This window comes from Doryrhamphus excisus, chromosome 9, assembly GCF_030265055.1.
Source record: "Doryrhamphus excisus isolate RoL2022-K1 chromosome 9, RoL_Dexc_1.0, whole genome shotgun sequence".
In the NCBI taxonomy this organism is placed as follows: Eukaryota; Metazoa; Chordata; class Actinopteri; order Syngnathiformes; family Syngnathidae; genus Doryrhamphus; species Doryrhamphus excisus.
Genome location: NC_080474.1, coordinates 18,566,134 through 18,574,190, shown reverse-complemented (window position 1 = coordinate 18,574,190; position 8,057 = coordinate 18,566,134).

Genomic DNA, 8,057 nt, shown 5'->3' with positions numbered 1-8,057 from the left:
GTTTTGCAAGGTGTGGTTCTGCTCGGTTCCGTTGTCTTTTTTCACACATACACACACACACACACACACACACACACACACACACACACACACACACACACACACACACACAAAAACACCTTACTTATGCCCGTGATACTGACCAGTCTATGACAAAGCCTAGTTTACATGTACACTAGGGCGGTGATTTTCAAAAAAAAAACAAAACGTTTTTTTTCAAAAATTTTCAAAAAACGTGCCATGGATCAAAAAAGGTTGAAAAACACTGTACTAGGGTACATCAAATTTGAATGGGAAATTTTAATTTCATAATATGAATTTGGCTGGCGTTCCATTTTTTTTCCAATGAACATAAAAATGTCTTTGGCAAAGTTTTGAAAAAAAAAAAAAAAAAACAGAGTCAGTGACTGATGCACGAGCGTGCCCGCTGTCTTGTTAGAAACATAGAAAAAGAAAAATGTATTTTATGAAAAGAATTTAAGATTGGGGCTGCATGGCAACTGAGCGGTTAGGGTGCGGGCCTCACAGCTAGGAGACCCGAGTTCAATTCCACCCTCGGCCATCTCTTAATCTCTTAATCTTCAGAATTAAGGCGAATCCTGAGGCTATGCCAGTTGATTTTGGTGAAAGACAGACTAAACCAGGGCTGCACGGTGGTCGAGTGGTTAGCGCGCTGACCTCACAGCTAGGGGACCTGAGTTCAATGGAGTTTGCATGTTCTCCCCGTGCATGCGTGGATTTTCTCTCCGGGTACTCCGGTTTCCTCCCACATTCCAAAAACATGCTAGGTTAATTAGCGACTCCAAATTGTCCATAGGTATGAATGTGAGTGTGAATGGTTGTTTGTCTATATGTGCCCTGTGATTGGCTGGCCACCAGTCCAGGGTGTACTCCGCCTCTCGCCCGAAGACAGCTGGGATAGGCTCCAGCACCCCCGCGACCCTCGTGAGGAAAAAGCGGTAGAAAATGAATGAATGAATGAATAGTTTGGTATGACCAATGATGTCATGTCAAAGTGTGCCTGTTGGCGTTCAATTCCTTGATTAAACTTTGCAGAGTTGTAAATCCTACAGTGTTGCGGAGATAAACAAGTAGCTCCCCGCAGCTCCCCGCCACAGGTTTACATGTTAGTGACATTTGCTAATGTCATCCTGTTCACAGGCTGTTAAGTCACACAGCTTGTGAAGTGGATGATTCTAACGCTCAGTGACTGACACCCCTTCTATCGGCTCGGCTAACGTCATTGGCGACATTTACATTTTAGCATTTTTCTTTTCTTTATTTTTGCTCCCTATATATTATTTCAATGTGTTTATAATGATAGATTATAATCATCTGTCAATGCAACAGTTTAAGTTTGGACCATTGCGTCTTTTCCTGTTTGTTGTCAAATATAATCAACTCAAATATGAAAATCATTGTTGTTGTTTTTTTTTTTACACTAACTATGCTACTGTTTCACACCCTGTGGACGTTTTATTAGGCAACTGCGTAGTCTAATGATATAACTATCAAAAATGTTGCCTCTAAAAAGTAAATGCATTGTGTGATTGGGTATCAATTTTACGCCACTACAGACTACAATAACTATAATGAAAATATTGTGAAAAAATTTACTATAATATAGGGCTGCACAGTGACTTAGTGGTTTGGATTCCACTCTCGGCCATCTCTGTGTGGAGTTTGCATGTTCTCCCCGTGCATGCGTGGGTTTTCTCTGGGTACTCTGGTTTCCTCCCACATTCCAAAAACATGCTAGGTTAATTAGCGACTCCAAATTGTCCATAGGTATGAATGTGAGTGTGAATGGTTGTTTGTCTATATGTGCCCTGTGATTGGCTGGACACCAGTCCATGGTGTACCCTGCTACTTGCCTCTAGGATAGGCTCCAGCACCCCCGCAAAGTTACAATGACAACAAATCTACTTGCATGACCAACAGTGGTTTATGTCACCTATAAGTGAAAAGAGTTGTGAAAAAGTTGTATATGATTTTGGATAGGACAGTTCCATGAATTTTACAGTTACAAAAATTCCCGACCGTACCCTCGGAATCTAATGGGTTCTTTTGGGTTTACATGGACCCAAATATTCCAATTCCAACTGGGTTATTTGCTCAAACAAAAAGAATCTAACCTTTGTATACACCTCATTCCGAAAGAAAAGTGCCAATCTGAATGAATATATAATCGGATTCCCAGGGGTGGAATATTCCTTTCCCCAATCCGATTGAGGTATCTTGTATCCGCTCAATCGGAAAGTTGTCAAACTGTGTTCTTCTTCCTGGTGTTTTTCTTCCTCTGTTGTTTATTGGCGGTTGGCAAGCAGCTTTCGTGTGCATTAGCGCAATCTGTGGAACAGAATCTAAACCCTTCTATACGCCATTCACAAGTCCAGTTTTATTAAAAAAAAGAAAATATATATATCTATATAAAACATGTGCTGAGCTTAATTATAAAATATTATCAAGATTGAACTTTATCTCTTTATGTTCCTGGGTGCGTTCTTTCAACGAATGCTGAGATATGACGTAACACGCAGCTCGAGACGTTCTTCAGTTTTAAAAATGGAGGCGAGTAATCGACACTGGACTGCTAAGGAAAGTTTGTTTTTGATTCGAATTAAATTTCAAGACTGGACGAAGGAAAAACTGGAAATACGGAGTTATTCCAACAAGGGAAAGAAAAATTCGAGGAAGTCGGTATCATGTGATGTTGATGTTTACGTTTTACTGCGAATGCCCCATTGACTATTCTGGTTGATTATAGCGGCGCATGTAGACACGCAATTGGAATATTCCTTTCCATGTATACCGTTGCTTTCGGAAAGGTCATTCGGAAAAAGAAAAACTCCTCATATAAACGTGGAAATCTATCTTGTTCGGTTCTTAGTGACTAAATTCTAGTCTTAACATGAATGTCCTTCTTCACCTCGACACGGTCAAGTTTCCGCTTCTTGGACAACACATTAGCACTTTTGACAAGCAGGTCCCATCGGTCTTCAACAGCTGGTTCAGTTGTACGAAAATATGTTGGTAGACCTCAATCCCTGATGACTTAAGAGTCACTATTTCAGATCCTAGTATTTCTCCATGATGTTTTCCATTGGCAGTTAGCAGATTTCACCAGCATGGTGGTCATAGCACGAGATGAAGCACGTGTTAGGAGCGTGTAGCACCTGAAGACACAACCAGGCGTTAATGGAAGCAAGCCCGAGGGAGAACACGCTTCCGGAATGGTGAGAAGCAATTTGAAAAAAAGCTCAATAAGTCATGACCCTGCAGAGTTTTTTAGCATGCATCGGCCGCGCGGGGGCTTACGTTCATGAGCTGTGACAGAACCAGGAGGTGCACCATTAGGCTTGAATTCTCAAGGTGCACACTATCAGATCTGAAATTCAGAACACTTTGCTCAGGTGGCAAATCAGATCGGAGCTAATGCAGGCGGGATGCTGAGTGCAATCTCGAACCTCTCAAAGCACAAGATACGTAAAAGAAAAATAAGAACACGGGATAAAATATTATGATTCATATTTACTGATGAAAAATACACATTTGATTAAGCGCGGTGATAAAGAACGGCTTTGCAAAGGTTCTTCATTACTCTCTGAGTAAGTGAGTGTATCTGACAGCCAGGGCAAAGCGGCGCTCCACAGAAGGAGGCAGGAAACTGCTACTTGGCAGGCAGGTCCAAAGTGTCACCACTGATTTCTACAGTCAAATCAGAAGAGACCACTTTCTATTAATGTATCTTTGCTCAGCCAAGGAGTGCTGCAAAGGAATTTAATACTATTAACTACTAACTTCGGTGAGAAGAAAATTCAGTCATCAGTGAGGTCATTCCGTATTTAAGTGATGAAACATCTGAATGAGGTATCGAGGTCCTGTTATCAAGTCATGGTACAATAGATTTTAAACTTCGCACAAAGGACATTAAACATTGATTTTTTTTTTCTGCTCTCTGGTTTGTGCGGCTCTTTGTGGCCGCGCAGGTGGTTATAGTGTTCAATCATTATTACCTCATTAACCAAGGAGAAAGGCATCGAACACGAACAGGATTATCTGCTTGAATTATGTCACAACTTCACTCACTACTCATGAGGGTCGCGGGGGGTGCTGGAGCCTATCCCAGCTGTCTTTGCAAGTCTGCGAGGCGGGGTACACCCTGGACTGGTGCCCAGCCAATCACAGGGCACATATAGACAAACAACCATTCACACTCACATTCATACCTATGGACAATTTGGAGTCGCTAATTAACCTAGCATGTTTTTGGAATGTGGGAGGAAACCGGAGTACCCGGAGAAAACATGCACGGGGAGAACATGCAAACTCCACACAGAGATGGCCGAAGGTGGAATTGAACCCTGGTCTCCTAGCTGTGAGGACTGCGCGCTAACCACTTGTCCACTGTGCAGCCTTAATGATAATCATTCATTCATTCATTCATTTTCGACCGCTTTTTCCTCACAAGGGTCCCCAGCCAATCACAGGGCACATATAGACAAACAACCATTCACACTCACATTCATACCTATGGACAATTTGGAGTCGCTAATTAACCTAGCATGTTTTTGGAATGTGGGAGGAAACCGGAGTACCCGGAGAAAACATGCACGGGGAGAACATGCAAACTCCACACAGAGATGGCCGAAGGTGGAATTGAACCCTGGTCTCCTAGCTGTGAGGACTGCGCGCTAACCACTTGTCCACTGTGCAGCCTTAATGATAATCATTCATTCATTCATTCATTTTCGACCGCTTTTTCCTCACAAGGGTCCCCAGCCAATCACAGGGCACATATAGACAAACAACCATTCACACTCACATTCATACCTATGGACAATTTGGAGTCGCTAATTAACCTAGCATGTTTTTGGAATGTGGGAGGAAACCGGAGTACCCGGAGAAAACATGCACGGGGAGAACATGCAAACTCCACACAGAGATGGCCGAGGGTGGAATTGAACCCTGGTCTCCTAGCTGTGAGGTCTGCGCGCTAACCACTAGACCGCCGTGCCGCCCGCAACTGGATCACTACTAAGTAAAAAGTAGCGTAACATGAAGTAGAATATCCTGGAACTACGAAATTAGCTGTTAATCAGCAGCATGTATGCTAACAAGTTGTTTTTTTTAAATTGTCGACACAAAAGTGAGGCAGTGCTAGAAATGGAACAAAAAAAACCATCACTCGTTTCTCATTCTTAATTGGTTACGGACCCGATCCTGCTAAGTGATCGTATATAGAGCACTGAAAAACTGTTTATGACCTTCTAAATACATTTATTAACATTAGAGCCCTCTTAAAATGAAATAACACCCCTATAGTCTTTGCACTTACATTATTAAACACATAATCAAAGAAAATACGCCTTTAAGACAATACATTTTTGCAATAAATGTGTTCCAGATGACAGGAAATGATCTTATCTTTATCCCATCGATGTTGATCACATGACCCCAATAGGCAGGAATAAAGTATAAATGGCAGTTGGTGAATGAGTGCTCTGATAAGCAGTCATATAAATGATGCACATTTAATTTATTAGTGTATTCAGCAATATGTTTGTGATGGGTAGTCAAAGTGGATTCATGATTTATGACATGAGCGCTAATGGCATCATTCCTCTTGGGTGGGGGGGGGGTTAAGCCGAATGAGAGTGCTCTACATGAAAGGTGGGCTGAGCCTAAGCTGTGTAATATACCGTATGCATGCAGGCTGACTTTTTATTTTACCGAGATAATAAATACCCAGCTAGTGTGCTGACTCTATTGGGACAAAATGTGCAGACCCTATCTAACATTATTTATACCACCAATAAGTTCTCGCAGTTCTTCAGCGGGGGAGTTAAATAGCCCTTGACCAAAGTTTATACAGGTTTCTTGGAGAGGCCGTAACCTGGCTGCTAATGGTGGTTGACGAGATCTTATCCAATAAATTCAAGCTTTAGTTTCATTTTGAGGAGGATGTTATCTCTATCGCTGCCAAAGAGCTGCCTGATTAGAGGGTCAATAAAATCAGACACATGCTCACGCAAAGACTGGAATAGATTTCGGGGGGGGGGGGTCAATATCACATCATCACGGCCATTATTTTAAAAGGCTTCTTTTGTTACAGAGTAACAGTAAGGGGCGCACGTGACACCCGATTCAGGAAATGAGACAATGACGGGACTGGGTCCACAAGAATGAGATGACATAAGATTTGAATGTTAATTTTAAGAAAAGTACAATAAAAATATGGTAATGGTTTTATTTCATTTGAACATGCATCAGATTACAATTGAACGCATCACATAATCAGTTCACAGTTCCACATATCCAAAAGGAGTAGGAAGAAGCAAAGCTTATTAAATCCTACCCCTCCATCTGGTACTTTTACAATCAGTAACTGTTACATTTGTTCACTTCCTGCTTTCCTAATATAGTTTAAGTTGTTTTTTGTTTTTATTTTATTTTTGATTTGTTCACTTCCTGCTTTCCTAATATAGTTTAAGTTGTTTTTTGTTTTTATTTTATTTTTGATTTGTTCACTTCCTGCTTTCCTAATATAGTTTAAGTTGTTTTTTGTTTTTATTTTATTTTTGATTTGTTCACTTCATGCTTTCCTAATATAGTTTAAGTTGTTTTTGTTTTTATTTTATTTTTGATTTGTTCACTTCCTGCTTTCCTAATATAGTTTAAGTTGTTTTTTGTTTTTATTTTATTTTTGATTTGTTCACTTCATGCTTTCCTAATATAGTTTAAGTTTTTTTTTTTTTTGTATAATAATAATAATAATCCTTGTATTTAGCAAACATCAACTGCTTGTATTGTTTCTTGAATTGGCTCATCGTTGTGCATTGTTTGATTTCCTTACTCAATCCATTCCATAGTTTGATTCCACATACTGAAATGCTATGGCTAGCATAACGTAGTCCTAGCATAGAAGTGTTTCAAATGTACTTCTTCCCTGAGATCATATTTCTCCTCTCTTGTAGAGAAGTATTGGATGACATTTTTAGGTTATTTTTAGCCTTATGCATTATTTTAGCCGTTTGAAGATGAACTATATCAGCAAGTTGAAGCATTTGTGATTTTAGAAATAAGGAGTTAGTATGTTCTCTGTAGGCGGCATTATGAATTATCCTTACTGACCTTTTTTGCAGTACATTTAGCGAGTGAAGATTTGCTTTTATAGTTATTACCCCATATTGCCACACCATAAGTAAGATATGGTAGAGCAGGAGCACCCTAATGTCCCTCAAACTGACCCTAAACTGTCTTATTGTCAACATTTTTGAGAACAAATAAACCACTAATGACATGATAACACATAATAACAACAGTGTATAATATTATGTATATGAAAACAATGTAATATTTCCTTTTAAAGTGCACCTATTATGCTGATTTTCAGCACTTTGTATTGAATTGTGGACTCCTATAGAGCAGCTACACACAATAACCCGCACAAAAAGCTTTCGAGATCTTCCAGATTCTGCTCCTTTTTTCTGCGGTGTTTCCATGGACTTCCTGCTTCCGACCTGAATGGTCTGTTTAATTTAATTTAACCCCGCCCACTCCGCTGTGACTGGTTACACGGCGATCCATGTTTACTGAGTGCACAGTACTTTTGACCAGTGGAATCTGGACTGGTTGCCGGTCAATCAGGGCATACATGTGAAAGTGCAAATTAAGTTTGGTGTTATATACATTGTCCATAAAAATCTATACATCGGGGAAAGTTCAATAAAAAGTAGGCAAGTCATAAATAATAGACGTTACAAAACCGTTCACCTGTTACAAGCTCGCAGATGGGGGAAAAAAAAAAAACCCGTAAGAGGGAAACAATGAGAAAAGAAGAGGCGATGATTGTGTCTACGTTCATGCTATTTGGAGCTTTTAGTCGCTATCCGGTTCATCGACTGCACCTCTGAGCCAGCCAATCACACGCAGACCTGAAGCCTGTTTTAGCCCACAATCAACACCCTGCAGTCGCTGTGCGGCGACTGGGGTTCTGACCTATAGAGAATACACCCAATGAGTTCAGAACACTTCAAATGTGTGCATCCAGACGT